We start from the raw sequence: 15469 nt of genomic DNA, 5'->3' as shown, positions 1-15469 counted from the left end.
AGCACCTGCCCCTGGTCTAGTTTCTGATTTGATGCATTCTAGATCGTATAGCTCTTCTGGGAGTTTTTGCTGCTATTTTGCTGTCTGTTTTGACCCTGCTCCTCCAGCCTTTTCTGGAGGTCATTGTCTGATCTGCAGTATTTCTCAAACTCATCATACAACTGTTGTATGGAAGTTGGTTTCTTTCTTGCTAGGTGTGCTGTGAATGGCCTGATTCGGAGGCCTTTGATTGCTGCTTCAATGGCAATCTCATCTGGGATGTCTGGTGCCTTCGCCTTTAGTTGCACGAATTTCCGGAAGTAGTCATGTAGTGTCTCTTCCTGCATTTGCTTGCACTAGAATAGATCTGTGGAAGTCAGCGACTGTGCTATTAGCCCCTTAAAATTTGCCAATGTCTTGTCCCGGAGGTTTTCCCAAGAATAGACTGTGCTTGGTTTGAGCATAGAATACCAAGCCAATGCGTCGCCTTCGGCAGCAATGACAAATGACTTTGCCAAGACGGCGTCGTCTCCATCGGCGGAGGCTACTGCTGCCTCATAACTCATAATGAACTGATGGGGGTCTGTCTTTCCGTTGAACTTTGGTAGTGTGATTGGCTTGTATGCCGTTGGCCATGGCGACTGTTATATGCCTTCAGAGAGTGAGGACTTGAGATCGATAGGCCTCCGCATCACTTGAGATGGCATCATGGTCGGGCTGATCACTGGCGGAGGCCCTTGTGGTATGGTTGCAGTTGGTGTTGCTGCGGAGGCTAGGATTGCGGAGGTTGACGCTGGTACTGCATGCTGCATACTTAGCATCTCAGCATGTAGGACTGCCAACTGCTGCCTTATTTATGCTGCTTGTGCTGACACTTGAATAGCTTGCTGATTAGCTGTGAATGCTGCTGCCATTCTGTCCCTCTCTTGTTGCGCTCTTTGCAACTGTGTTTGCAGCTGTTGCAGTTCTTGCTCGAGTGTTGTGGCTGAGTTTGGTTGGGCCTCCGGATCTTGAATCTCTAGATCTTGGGGTTCTGGTGGTTGACCCTGGGCATCTGCTCTGGTGTTATCCTCTGCTGGCGAGGTTGCGTAGGTGCTACGAGTGGTGCGCCTAGGCCTTCCTCTCTGACCCATGGTCGTTGCTGCTCTGGTGGTGGTTTTCTTTTCCCTGCCATCGTTGGTTTGCCTTGGCCAAACCACGGTGGGCGCCAATCTTGAGACTTGCGGTCTCAGACAGTGTGGAGGAGGTAGGGGCCTCCGCCTGCTAAGCGCTGCCCTCAGGCGGAGGCTCGAGAAACAGGCACGACAAGTGGGCGTGTAGGGAAATGGCACGTAAACTAGGGTTTCATTAATTCATCTTCCAACCACCCCCGGTACTGTTACAAATGTTCCTTATTTATAGGGCTCAACTACCACTTTTACAGAGTTTACAATAGTACCCTTCAACTGCTACAGTACATTCTTGGAATATTTCACTACTCGCCTTTTGTCTCGGGGGTAATCTTGTCATGCCGCCCTCAGGTACTGGGCCTGCGCGATCAGCCGGCCCATCAGGCCTCAGGATTCGGCGATGGACCTTTGGACCTCCACCGTCGGTCTCCGCCCCATCAGGCCTCAGGATTCGGCGATGGGCCTTTGGACCTCCGCCACCGGTCTCCGCCCCTGGGACACCGAGGTCACAGACCCCCGACGCCCAGTATTGCCGTCCTCCTGCTTGGGTCTCTGCCCCTACGAGCGGAGGCTGAACCGGCGCGCCCGCGCCATCCACGAGCGCCTTCCTCTAGTTACCTACACACACACGTAGATAACGTTGGCACTTGATTAGCCTTGCAGCGGGGCGGCCTCCGCCCTCTCTGCCCGGAGATGCCTACGAGCTAACCGGGCGGAGGCTGCGCCAGGGTCACCGGCATCGTCCTGCAAGCAGTCTAAGAAACCGTCATCTTTCTAGGTCTGGAGGCATGGTAGCTGGGCCTTTGCTTAGGTAGTTGGTCGGAGACGTCTTTGCGAACTGCTGGCCACGTAGGTCTCCGCCACTCTCGGAGGCCGTGTTACAACACATGTGCCCTCACGCAGCCTCTACTCCCATGGTGGGTGACTGGGTGAGGGATACGAATTGTCTAGCAAAGCGAAAAGGATTGACACTAATTAGTAAACAGACAAAATTACATGGGCTTAATTATTTTATTTTCGTCACCCATCAGTGTTTATTTATACTTACATAGATTTTGTATTATATGTAGAAAATATCCAAAACATTCTGAGGAACTAAAATTATGTTGGTATATTGGTTTAATAAGATATTGATACTTTGTATTTTAACCTGAGAATTTAACATGCATATGCTCTAATTATTTGTTGCCTTTTGCAGTTTATGAAATTCATGATTATGTTTCATTCTATGACGAGAAATTGTCTGTTTCTCTGCTCATCACCTGAGTGCTGAACTTTAATCAATTTTCTAAAGTTCTCACTTATGCTCCATTATATTCAAGTATAGTTGGGTTTGTGTGGTTCTTTTGTATGGGATCTTACCCTATGTTTTGTTCTCTTCTTAATATAATGATACTCACCTCTCCTGCGTGTTCGAGAAAAAAATATATTCTAATTTACTTTATATCTTTGATGGCATGATTTAGACTTCATGCAAATTTGATTGTCATTGCAGTGCATCATGGCCTCATAGTTGCAACATACAGTACTTTCTCTAAGTTCATGTTCTATTAGGGCAACCACAAATCACAAACCAGAAATCATAAGTGGCTTACAGTTGGGATGTTTGATGTTTTGGTTTGCTATATTGAACCAAGGGTGCCGTCGAAACTGTGTACGCTACTGTTGAGTGTTCTGATAAACCGAAGGTTCAGAGCTGCTCCTCCTTGTCTCTTTTTCTGCTTGCTTCAGTTGCCTACACTCAGAGCCACCTACTGCTCCATTCTAACCAACATGCAGCATAGAATGTGAAGATCTGTAGAATCAAACCCAGACTGATATGAAAATCTTACTCCCTTCATTCTAAATTATAAGTCGTTTTGGTTTTTCTAGGTTCATAGCTTTTGTTATGCACCTAGATGTACATTATGTTTAAATACGTAGCAAAAGCTATGTACCTAGAAAAGCCAAAGCGACTTATAATTTGGAATGGAGGGGGTACTACTTTTAGATGATAGAATTGCTGCAGTTCTCAATATCTTAAACGCTTGCACTCTTGTTGTAAAACGACATAGTGATATCGACTATAAGAAGTTGTGTTGTGAAGTGTGTCAGTTAGAATCGAAATGTGTATACCTCTCTGTGTAACCCATAGATCCGTAGTTAGGCTCCTCGACCTTGCGGAGCTTCACCGCAGCGATAGCGTGGACGCCGATGTTGCCCTGGATGTAGCCTCGCGGATGCCAGTGCTCGGCGTGGTGGTGAGGAGGCGAGGTGGCGATACAGTGGGGCGTCGAAGAACCTGCATAGGCGACGGCAGTGGTGGTGGCAGGCTCATCCCGTCGCTGGCAGCATGCTTTAGGATCGGATTAGGGTTTTCTCTTTAGGTGGGTGGCGGCTCCGTTCAACCTTGTTCCCGAGCCCTCACCCCCACCTTCCTTTTATGTGTGCTGTGTGACAGGGGCCCACCAACCGGATTAGGGTTGGGCTCCCCCGATCAGGGAGCAGAGATAAGGGCCCAATAGGCCGTTGGGCCTATTGGTGGAGATCAACTAACATTCTCCCCCTTGATCTCATTCCATCTTTCACTTTCATATCATTTGCTTTTGTTCATTCCATTACAGATTAGCTCATAGAGCATGTCTCATCATCACAGTCCATTGTCGATAGACTTAATAGCTACAACTCACTACTCTGTTCTGAAATAGATACTTATCTTTGGGCCTTCTTTTGTCCAGGAATATTTTAGGCTTTCCCTTAAACCCAAGCTAGCTATATGTTCTCTGAACACCATGTCCTCTAAACATATTGGGTGGTAAGCCTTTTGTAAGTGGATCCACGAGCATCCTTTCTGTTCTTATATGCTCAAGACTTATGACTTGATCCCGGACTTTATCTTTCACAACATAATACTCTATGTCAATGTATTTGGTAGCACCACTTGACTTATGTTGTGAGCATCCTGTACTGCCAGATTATAATCGCAGTATTACTTTAGTGGTCTATAGATGTCGTCAACCACCTTCAAACCGGGTATGAACTTTGTTAGTTAGTTCACCTGCCCATTGTCTCATAACACGCTACAAACTGTCATACATTGTGGACGATGTAGTGACAATTTGCTTTGAGCTTTTCCATGAAATAGCTCCCTTTTGCGAGATGATAGAAAATCCACGTCTGGATATGCATTCACTCTCACATAATCAGAATCTGAATATCCCACCATATGGAGTGAATTGGATCTTCTATATGTCATCATGAGGCCTTTCGTTTCTTGCAAAAAATGCAAGACTTTCTTTACTAATTTCAGTGTTCTATTCCAGAATTGCTCTGGAATCTGCTAAGTAAAACTCGGTAACAAATGCCAAGTCAGGGCGCGTACATACTTGAGCATGTTGCAAGCTTCCGACAGCTGAAGCATATGGAACCACTTTCACTTTATCGATTGAGCTCATATTGATTCCTGGGGCATTTAAAATCCCCATATTTGTCGCCCTTGACTATAGGAGCAGGTGAGGGACTATATTTGTGCATACTGAATTTCTTTAAGATCTTTTCCATGTATGCCTTTTGTGATAGTCCTTATACCCTTTTTCTTCTATCTTGGTGAATCTCGATCCCTAGAACGAACGAGGCTTCGTCAAGATCTTTCATATCAAGTTTTGAGGACAAAACTTCTTTGTCTCCCATAGTAGACTGACATCACTAATAGCAAGTAAGATATCATCCATATACAGGACAAGAAAGATAAACTTCCTATTCTTAAACTTTGCGTAGACACAATTGTCCTCTACATTCTCTTTTAAAACCCAAAATTCTTTATTGTCTGATCAAACTTCAAGTACCACTGTCTTGAAGCTTGTTTTAATCCATAAATAGATTTTTTAGGCGGCATCCCATTCATTCTTTTCCTTCCATGACAAAACCTTTCGGTTATGCCATGTGAACATTTTCCTCTAAGTCTCCGTTGAGAAATGCCGTCTTTACATCCATCTGATGTAATTCTCAATCGTAATGTGCCACTAATACCATTATGATTCTGAAGAAAACTATACATGAGACTGGAGAAAATGTCTCATTGTAATCAATTCTTTCTCTTTGCATAAAGCCTTTTGCCACAAGTCACACTTTTTACGTCTCTATATTCCCTTGAGAGTCATGTTTAGTCTTATAGACCCATTTATAGCCTACTGTATTGACTCATTTAGGAATTATTTCCAAATCCCAAACTTTATTGACATTTATCGATTTCATTTCATCTTCCATGGCCTCAAGCCACTTTGATGAATGATCACTTCTCATGGCTTCTTCAAATGAGGTGGAATCATCCTCCATTTGAAATTTCTTAGTGTTATACACTTCATAATCAGCAGAAATAGCTGATTTTCTAACTCTTTGAGACTTTCTAGGGGCCTCCACATTTGGCACATCTACTATTTGAGGCTGTTGTTGCTCCCCCTCATATGTGGCAATAGGTTCTATAGAATCCTGAAGAACAGGTTCCTCATCGTCATTCATTGTTGCCACAGGTGGGATAACAACAGGTGCTAGCACCACAGTATCTGGCACTGTCGGTGCAGCTATAGCAGGTAGTGAGAAAAATGGCTCATGAATCATTGGAGTGAGCGCATACACCCGCTTCACTTCAAGGTCAATTTCTCGAGCTACCATGCTCCCCCTCATCTTTTCATCCTCTAGGAAAACAGCGTGTCTCGTTTTCACAAACTTTGTATGTCACTCTGGATAGTAGAAACGAAGACCTTTTGACTTTTCTTTGTAGCCAATAAAATGGCAACTTACTATTTTGGGATCTAGTTTCCCAATATTTGGGTTAAATACTTTAGCCTCAGCAGGGCTCCCCCACACACTCAAGTGTTTAGTGAGGGTACTCTTTCTGTCCACAACTCATACGGTGTTTTGGGCACCGACTTACTTAGTACTCTTTTGAGAATATGAATGGGGTTTTTAACGCCTCCATCCACAGGCTCAACTGTAAGGTGGAGTAATTTATCATACTGCCCACCATATCCATCAGGGTACGACTGATTCTTTCAGCTACTCTATTTTGCTAAGGTTCGCCCAGTGTAGAATAGTGGGCTACTATGCCATTCTTTTAGGGTATGTCGACCGTAGTACTTTCCCACGGTCAGACCTGACTATCTTAATCTTTAATATCTTAAATTTATCCAATACATCTTTTCTTTCTTTGATTGGATAAATATAGCCATAATGGGAGTAATCATCTGTGAATATTATGAACGAATCATAACCATCCACACTCTTTATAGGAAAGCCAACCACAGATGTTAGTGTGGATAATCTGTAAAATTCATGTGCTTCGTTTGTCATCTTTTCTTAATTCTTTTTACGTACTTTCCTTTTATGCATTCTCTGCATTATTCTGAAACTGAGAGCTCTAATGGAGGAAGAATATCATTCTTAACTTGTCTTTCTATTCTCCTCCTCGAAATATGGCCTAAACGATAGGGCCATAATTTTGACAACGCATCGTGAGCTCTCTTATGCCACCATTTCCAGAGTAACACTCTGTCACCAGCTGCTTTATCAGCTGGGTAGCATATGTCTTTGAAGTGCCAGTGAACTGACTCTTTATTCTATCGAGGTACTTATCATAGCCAAACTTTTTCTTGTTGGTAGTGATTCATTTCCTATGCCCAAGGAGTCATAGGATATCTTTTGGGATTCAAAATCCCTTTCTTTAGTTGCCCAAGTGGCATTATTCTCTTTTGCCTCCCTCACCGGTGCCACAATCTCAGTAGAACACGGTGAGGTGACTACCCAGTCCACCTTAGACATGATGAAAACCAGGTCAAAACTTTTCTTAACATAAAAATAACACCATTTGCATGCCTTGATTCCAACGTTGGTCAAAACCAAAACATACAACTATTCTTATACACTAATTCTACATCACCGTTGAGCAGAAAAAGAATTAATGCATAAATCTTTAACTTTCACAACTATTCTTACACACTAATTCTACATCACGGTTGGGCAGAAGTAGAATTAATGCATAAATCATTAAAATTAACATCTGTTCTTATACACTAATTCTACATCACCGTTGGGCAGAAGTAGAATTAATGCATAAATCATTAACATTACGATACTGTTATTAACAACGTTGGTCAAAAAACAACAACATCATAATCATATCTAAACTCTTTTTCTCCAATTAAATACCACATTGATTCAAAATAACTGGAGAATCAACATTTTCTTTAGCAGCGGAAAAACTTTCTTTTTCTCCAATTAAATACCGCATTGGTTCAAAATAACTGGAGAATAAATAACTTTTCTTTAGCTGTGGAAAAATTCTCTTTTCCTTGAATTTTATCCACAGGAAAAATTGTATTTTCTATTTTCTTTAATCCATTAATCAATTTCCAGGAAATAAAGATTTACTGGAAAACTTTTCTTTTCTCCGGTTAAATATCATGTCGGTTTCAAAATCATTGGAGAATATACTTTTTCTTTAGCAGCGGAAAACGTATACTCAATTTCTTGAATTTTACCCACAGGTAAAATACATTTTTCTATTTTTTTCTTTTGAGCCAATTTGCAATTTTCAAATTTCCAGGAAATAAAAATTTACTGGAAAAAAATGAAAACTGATTCATTTCTTTACTATTCCTTCGGCCCAGCCGGCAAAACGGTTCGGCCCATCTTCCTTGCGCGACGCCCCGGCCGCACCCAGGCCACAACTTGGGCCTGGGCCGGCAAAGCCGTTCGGCCGCGCGCGCCCGCCTGGGCCGCATCGCTGGCCCGGTCACTCGCAGCCGTTCGATCAAGATCGACGGTTCAACTACCTTTTCGCGCGAACAAAAACCCCCAGCTGCAGCCAGATGCCCGAAAACCCTAGTTCAGTTACATTCTTCTCCGTCCCCTCCTCTCTTTTTTCTCCGCCGCTCTTTCTTTCTTAGCGCAGCGAGCACAACCGAGCGAGCAGCAAGCGAGGACAGCAGCCATGGCGCCGTCGCCGGCCCCCTCGCCGGCGTGCGCGCTCCCCAACGGGTGAGCACGCCGCTGTCGAGCGGCCTGGCTGCGGCGCCCCCTTTGCCGAGCCCGGGCGAAACGGCTCCCCGGCTCGGTCTTCTTCTCCCGCGCCGGCGAAGGTTCTCGCGCGGCGAGGTAGGACTGTCCCCCTTTTTTCTCCCTTCTTCTCTGATTTGGAGCTTGATTCTCTTATCCGAAATGAAGGAGGGGATTAGGGTTTGGATTTCTTTGATTCCTTTCCTTTCTTTTGATTCGACCGATTCGGTTTTCCTCTTTGGAGTTCATCCGAATCGGGATCTAGGGTTAGTTATCTAGGGATAGGGTCCGTGTGCCGACCCTTGTTCTTTTCTCTTCTTTTGAATTTCCTTTCTTTTCTTTTCTCTTGTTTACCCGAAAAGGGGATCTAGGGTTAGGGTTCGATTGAACCCGATTCTTGTTCTTCTTCTTTCTTTGGATTTTTCTTTTCTTTGATTTCTTTTCTTTTCGGATTTGTCTCTGATTGGGATGAGGATGTGTTAGTTCATCCGAAACTGTTCTTTTTCCCGAGACTGATTCTTTCCCTTTCTTCATGCGAGTTAGGGTTAGGTCTTAGGATTCGGCCAAAACTGAACCCATCCTTCTTTATTCCTTAGATCCGAACTGGATCTGTTCGGTTCTTTACTTTTGTCGTGCATCGTCGAACGGTGCGGCTCCTTTCCCCACGCGCGGTGGCGGTGATGACTGGTAGACCGTGAGCCGGTCTCTCTTTCTTTTGCTTTTACCCGGTTAGGGTTAGGGATACACAGAGGTAACCTCGCTCCGATACCATTGTTAGAATCGAAATGTGTATACCTCTCTGTGTAACCCGTAGATCCGTGGTTAGGCTCCTCGACCTTGCGGAGCTTCACCGCAGCGACAGCGTGGACGCCGATGCCGCCCTGGATGCAGCCTCGCGGACGCCAGTGCTCGGCGTGGTTGTGAGGAGGCGAGGTGGCGATACAGTGGGGCATCGGAGAACCTGCATAGGCGACGGAAGTGGTGGTGGCGGGCTCATCCTGTCGTTGGCAGCACGCTTTAGGATCGGATTAGGGTTTTCTCTTTAGGTGGGTGGCGGCTCCGTTCAACCTCGTTCCTGAGCCCTCACCCCCACCTTCCTTTTATGTGTGCTGTGCGACAGGGGCCCACCAACCGGATTAGGGTTGGGCTCCCCCGATCAGGGAGCAGAGATAAGGGCCCAATAGGCCGTTGGGCCTATTGGTGGAGATCAACTAACATGTCATACAGTTACAGTGTCAGAACTCACAAGCACAGGGTATTCAGGACTCTAGGGGCCCTTTAGTTAATCTTGTTTCATTGATATATAAAAAGTTACAGTCTGAGTGCATTTCATTTACTGAAATATTGAATTACATTTCTCTTTCAGGGAAAAGGATACTCGGCCCATCTCATTTTCAGCTCCATGTCATGAAGCCAAAAAAGGTAAGGTGGGCCACGATCTGGGTGCATTTCCTCATAATGACCGTACCTACCCTTCTGTAAGCCTTATACCATCGTGATCTCTTAAGGGGTCAGCACAACGAAATGCTGTGTTCAAACTTTATAGTGTGGTTCTGTTTAATTTCATCGGTAGAGCTGTGTTCCTGCAATAAGGTCTCTGATCTGTTAAATTTTCACTTGTTCTCCTTTTCATGAGTGCATCTATTCAAACATTCATATGTGATACATAACAACAGTGACTTTTTATTGTGATGCCATATTTCGTTCAGAGTTCCTAAGATTGTACAGGTATAGAGCCATTACATTTTCTCCAAAGCAAATTCTCATACACAACTTAAAATATCTACATACTCCAGACAGCTCAAATAGCTCAGTGCCTCAGTTGCTTGCAGCTGTGATTCACCATGTGTATGCTCCTACATTGGCTATTAGGGTAAAAAAAGATAGTCAAAGCTTTACATTCTTATTCTAATCTGTTTAACAAAACATAAGGTGATAAAAATTTGACTTTACAGCCTACCTCAATTGGTCCAACTCCAGCTGAAGATCAATGCAATTGAAGTCCAGCACTACCCAAGCCTACCTACTTTTCAAATTAGAATAAAAACTTCTACGCTGTTAATATAGTTATTATGCTAATTCCAACGCATCTTTATCTACTTCTTGCTGATTAATGTTGATAACAACTATAACAACTTTTGAATTAATAACAAATGGCCATCTATGTGTGTCATGATATACTATCTCTCTAGTTAAATTAAATATATTTGACTATGAATTATATAATTGTCTTTTCATTGTTCTCATTTGTTGCTCATAGCAAGCTATATACAACATTCAAATGTATTAGGTCAACGTCCACAGAGGGCGCGCGTCTGTCACCAGCACAGTGTCAGAACTCACAAGCACAGGGTATTCAGGACTCTAGGGGTCCTTTAGCTAATCTTGTTTTGTTGATATATAAAAATTTTGAGCCTGAGTGCATTTCATTTACTGAAATGCTGTATCGCAATTCTCTATCAAGAAAAAGGATACTCGGCCCATCTCATCTTCAGCTGCTTGTCATGAAGCCAAAAAGGTAATCTGCGCCACGAAATGAGTTCATTTCCTCACAATGACCCTACCCAACCTTCTGTTAAGCCCTTTGCCATTGTGAATTGTGATCTCTTTAGGTGCCGGTCTACACAATGAAGTGATGTTATGCTTACAATTACAGGCTCACGATTTTGTTTATGCTGTTGTGTTTCATCGATAGATATGTGCCAGCAATAAGGTCGTGATATGTTGAAGTTTCACTTCTGTTCTCCTTTGCATGGGTGCATCTATACATCAGCATTTATGTGTGATACACCATATAACAACATGATGAGACAAATGTTTTGATGGTTAGGTGCTGTAGTTTTATAGGAGATTTAAAGCTGCATTTGTAGGACCAGTTCTGCCCTTTGCTGTGGCCATAACATCCAACTTTCTGATTGCTTGCCACTTTTGGAACAGGATGGAATCTGTGAAGAAACATCGTTTAGGCATGGAATCTGTGAAGAAGCAGCATCTTTGAGGCATGGAATGTGCACATCGTTAAGCAGGATGGCCTTGCAGAACCACCAAAAGCCAGGATGTAGAAACGTACTTTGAGCACACTGGAAATGACTGTAAATTCGCCGCAGTATTGAGTTGTAATGGAAATGCTGTCCAGAGTTCTCATTGTTAGCCGTCCTGTGAATAGTGGCCACATGAAACTCAATTTTCTAGTATTGCTAGCTTGGAAAAACTTCTTGTGTGCAGTGCACTGATTTGGTCTGAAACTTGGATGGTATCAGTTACGAAGCAGACGGAGATGGGTTATTCTGAAACTGCCTTTTCATTCAGAAAACCTTGTTGTGGGAATGTGTTTCTGTCCCTCCAAGCTTGAAGGATGCATTGAAAAGACTGCAAGGCATCCGAAATTAAAGGTTCTGAGACGGTGATGCGGTGGCGGCGATCAAATCCAACTGGAAGGAAGAAGAAACCGGAGGGCTGGGTCGCAACAAAAGGGATCTCTCTCTGTGCGGATGTGGCAACAAAAGGGGCTCGACGCCTACTCGGATCGGAATCCGAACGGGCCGCTCCCTTGCTCGCGCCGACGCGCGGAGCTGCTCCCTGCTCCCAGATGCGCCACGCGCCGGCCAGCCGCCGCCGCTTCCGCTTGCGGGTTGGGGCTAGGGCTTGGACCTTAGAGGGGGGCGTCCGACCCCGGTGGCTCGTAGCTTTCTGGGCCACCTGCTATTTTGTTCCCCGCGCGCAGAGGCCCACACAGCTTTTCTTTGGCTTGCAGGCCCACTCGCTTCCCGCGTCCGGCGCCGCTGTTCCGCGCGACGCAACCTCGCTTCCTGCCATCATGCAGTTAACGTTGCTCTTCTTATATACTGCCCATTGCTGCCCGCGCTTCGCTGCGGTTGATGTGCTTGGTATAAGTGGTTCATATGTTTAATATGTTTCTCATCGTATTAGTACGAAAGATTGGTCTATTTGGTAAATTAAACGGGTAAATACGGGAAGGAAATATAACATGGCTTTTTTCATTACAATGTTGTAAACGAACATAGAGGTTGGTTGTCATTACATAGTGCCTATTGTAGGCCAGCAAATCAATGACATGTTAGTGGAAAGAAGTATTTGATAGAGTTGGGCTCAAGCAACTAAGACACTTAGATTCAAAGCACAACATTGGCTAGGATTGCATTATAGGTGGAAAGAGCAAAAACTACAACACAAGGCCCCGTTCGCGTGCCCTTAAACCCAGCTTGATCCGCTTCTTTTTTCATCCAGAATAGTGTTTTTCTCTCACAAATTCCTCCAGATTCATCCAAATTCCTCTAGAATTTCTCCAAGCGAAACATGAGGGTTTACAAAAGAGTGAATTAGGAACCACTCTTCTTAGGCGAAACTACAACACATTTCATAAATCTGGAATCACACGAAAGACTACATGGCGTCGAACACTAAATTACACCGGGATTTAAAGTTACATGGTTAAGAGCAACCTAGTATAACCAAGGCTTAGTCCAGAAGTCGGGATAGACGAGGGCAATGGAGAAACAACAAGATAATGATTATCCAAAACATGGCGTATGACCAACAGATCCAGAAACAGGAGACTGAGAAGTAAAACATCGTTAAACCTAAGACCAAACTAACCAATGGTAGACTTGAACTTCTTTGGAAACCAGATCCTTTCTTCTCAGATTACACCATCACCTCTGTCAGATGAACCTAGTTCCACAATGACGACTGGATCTCTTAGCTCTGCTTCGGATTCGAGAGGGATGAGGATGAAGGAGAAGAGGAAGGACCAAGGGCATCTTATAGTGGCGAACGTAGATAGGGCGCAGCACACCGAAAGTGGAGATGGCATGAATGGGATACACTGTTGGTTCACGTTGTGGGGATACAGCCGGCCATGGCGTGCTTCCTGCGCAAGCGAGCGGAGGGGGGATAAAGGAGAGGAGAGAGGGTTCGCTCGATGAGGGAGGCGTGCGGGCGGCCTTGTCCCCAAAAGAAGAAAGAAGGGAGGGGGGTCCGGTACGGGGACGAGGGCGAGTATCAAAAGCAGACCGGAGGACGGGAAAAGTAGAGGCGCACAGCGCACGAGGACGACGAGTGCGGCATGATGTCGTGGCCATGCGAGGACAAGGTGCTAATGGGCCCGACACCGACGGCGTCTTGGGGGCACGCGGTGACAGTGACCCGACGTGCGTAGTGTGGTCAAGCTGGGCATGGTGCTTGGGACTTGACATCCACTCAGGCTTTTCTAAGCACTCCCTAATACCCAAGGCTAACTTTTCCTAGGTGTTCTTCTTTCCTTCCCTTCATTGTCCACAATATGCGCCAACCTTTGTATGAAGTGAGATCGTAACATTTTTTCAGAATTATCTGAACCATGAGGATGCCAGTGACCTCTGTTCAGGCATGGCTCCCTTTGCTTTGCTCTGTTGTCTATCTATACCACACCCTAATACCCACATCTTCTACACCGTACTCGAGTGTTTCTCGAGCGGTGAGCACTCGATTTTCTATGGGTACGATCTAGAACCGATCCAACACGGACAGCCGCCCGCGCCTGTGCACGACGCGTGCCCCGGAGTCCCACGCGCGTCGCCCCGAGGTGCATGGTCTGGTCTGCCTCTGCACCGACCAGTTGCAGGTGCATGCATGGTGTGCTATGGTGTGATAGACCAGACCAGAGTCACCCGCTGCCATCAATCATCTCACCCGCTGCATGAACCTATGCATGCATAACTATTTGTAGCGGTAGAGAAGTTTGACTTAGGAAAAAAGCAAAATAAATTTGTTCACGGTAGAGAAGTTTGACCTAGGAAAAAAGCAAAATAAACTATAATTTGGATTGGAGGGAGCAGTGGTCAACTCTTTTTGAGCAATTCTAGTAGTCATTTAACATTTGGGTTGCACGGTTGGATGTTCTCTCTTTGTTTTCTACAGGTAAAATAATTGGATAAGAGTTTTGCAGCCCCTAAATAGACTTGTTTGGTTCATGGGCTCATGGGCAAACTCGCCAAATCATGGACACAACATTATTTTATCTAATCCTTTTTTTTTGCTTTTTTTTTTACTTTTTTGTATGTTCGAATTGGTTTCCCTTTAGAATTTTCCAATTTGGCTTCCATACAAATAATGACTGTGCTAATGCTACGGCAACATATAATCATACAAATCAAATAACCAAAAGGCATATATGCCAAGTTTAAAATGGCTAAGTATTATAGAGCAACAAACCCAATCATCTATTACTTGTCAACTGGTGGACAACAATTTTCCTGCATGGTTCTTTTCGGCATATGAAAACACAAGCAAGTCAATGCACATAAGCAGTTAACTATGAGAACAAGTACAGGTTCAGTTAGAGGATAGTTAATAGCAGCTAATGTACATAAGCAGGTAACTTAGATAACTCGGAGTTTAGAGAAATAAGCAAGTCCAGGTTCAATGCAGTAAGTAAGGACATGTTTCATAAAAAGCTTGTACTGTAACCATAAAGCTGCAACAGGAAGGAGATATGATTCATAGTCTACCTTCTTTTCTTCATAGGCTTGATTTTAATGCTGCCCGCGCTTTGCTACGGCTGATGTGCTTGGTATAGGAAAAATTTTGAGAAATATGGCTTGTATGTCTAATATGTTTTCTCATCGTGTTGGTACGGAAGGTTGGTCTCAATATTGTAAACGAACATAGAGGTTGGTTGTCGTTACATGGTGCTTATTCTAGGCCAGCAAATCAATGACATGTTAGTGGAAAGAAGTATTTGATGTAGTTGGGCTCAAACAACTAACACACTTAGATTTAAAGCACAATATTGGATAGAATTACATTATAGGTGAAAATAGCAAAAACTACAACACAAGTAGGGTTTACCAAAAAGTGAATTAGGATCCACTCCCCTTAGGCGAAACTACAAAACGCATCCAACAACTACGAACGACAACAACGGCAAGAGTACAATATAGGAGGACAGCGATGAAAAGCACTACTACTACGGGTACAGCATCCCAAAGCAACTAATCTACCTTGGAACCACACATCTTTATTCCTGTGCTCGGCGGATTCTTCTACCGCCCTGTCTATGGATCTGCATCTTCTCGTGGCAATGGCTGAGTGAGAGAAACCAAGGGTTCTACTTCTAACACTTCCGAAGGTGGAGGTGCTGGTGGTTCTGCATCACCGGTTCTCCTTCTTTTAGGAGGGTGGATAGGGATCCCCTCCAAGATCGGGGCATCCTGCCTTTCATCAACCAGCGTCCTCCGCTTGGCCCTAGTGAACAGATAGGCCTCACCTAGCTGATGAACATGCCGATC

This window comes from Miscanthus floridulus, chromosome 14, assembly GCF_019320115.1.
Source record: "Miscanthus floridulus cultivar M001 chromosome 14, ASM1932011v1, whole genome shotgun sequence".
Lineage (NCBI taxonomy): Eukaryota > Viridiplantae > Streptophyta > Magnoliopsida > Poales > Poaceae > Miscanthus > Miscanthus floridulus.
Note: the sequence above shows the minus strand (reverse complement) of the source record.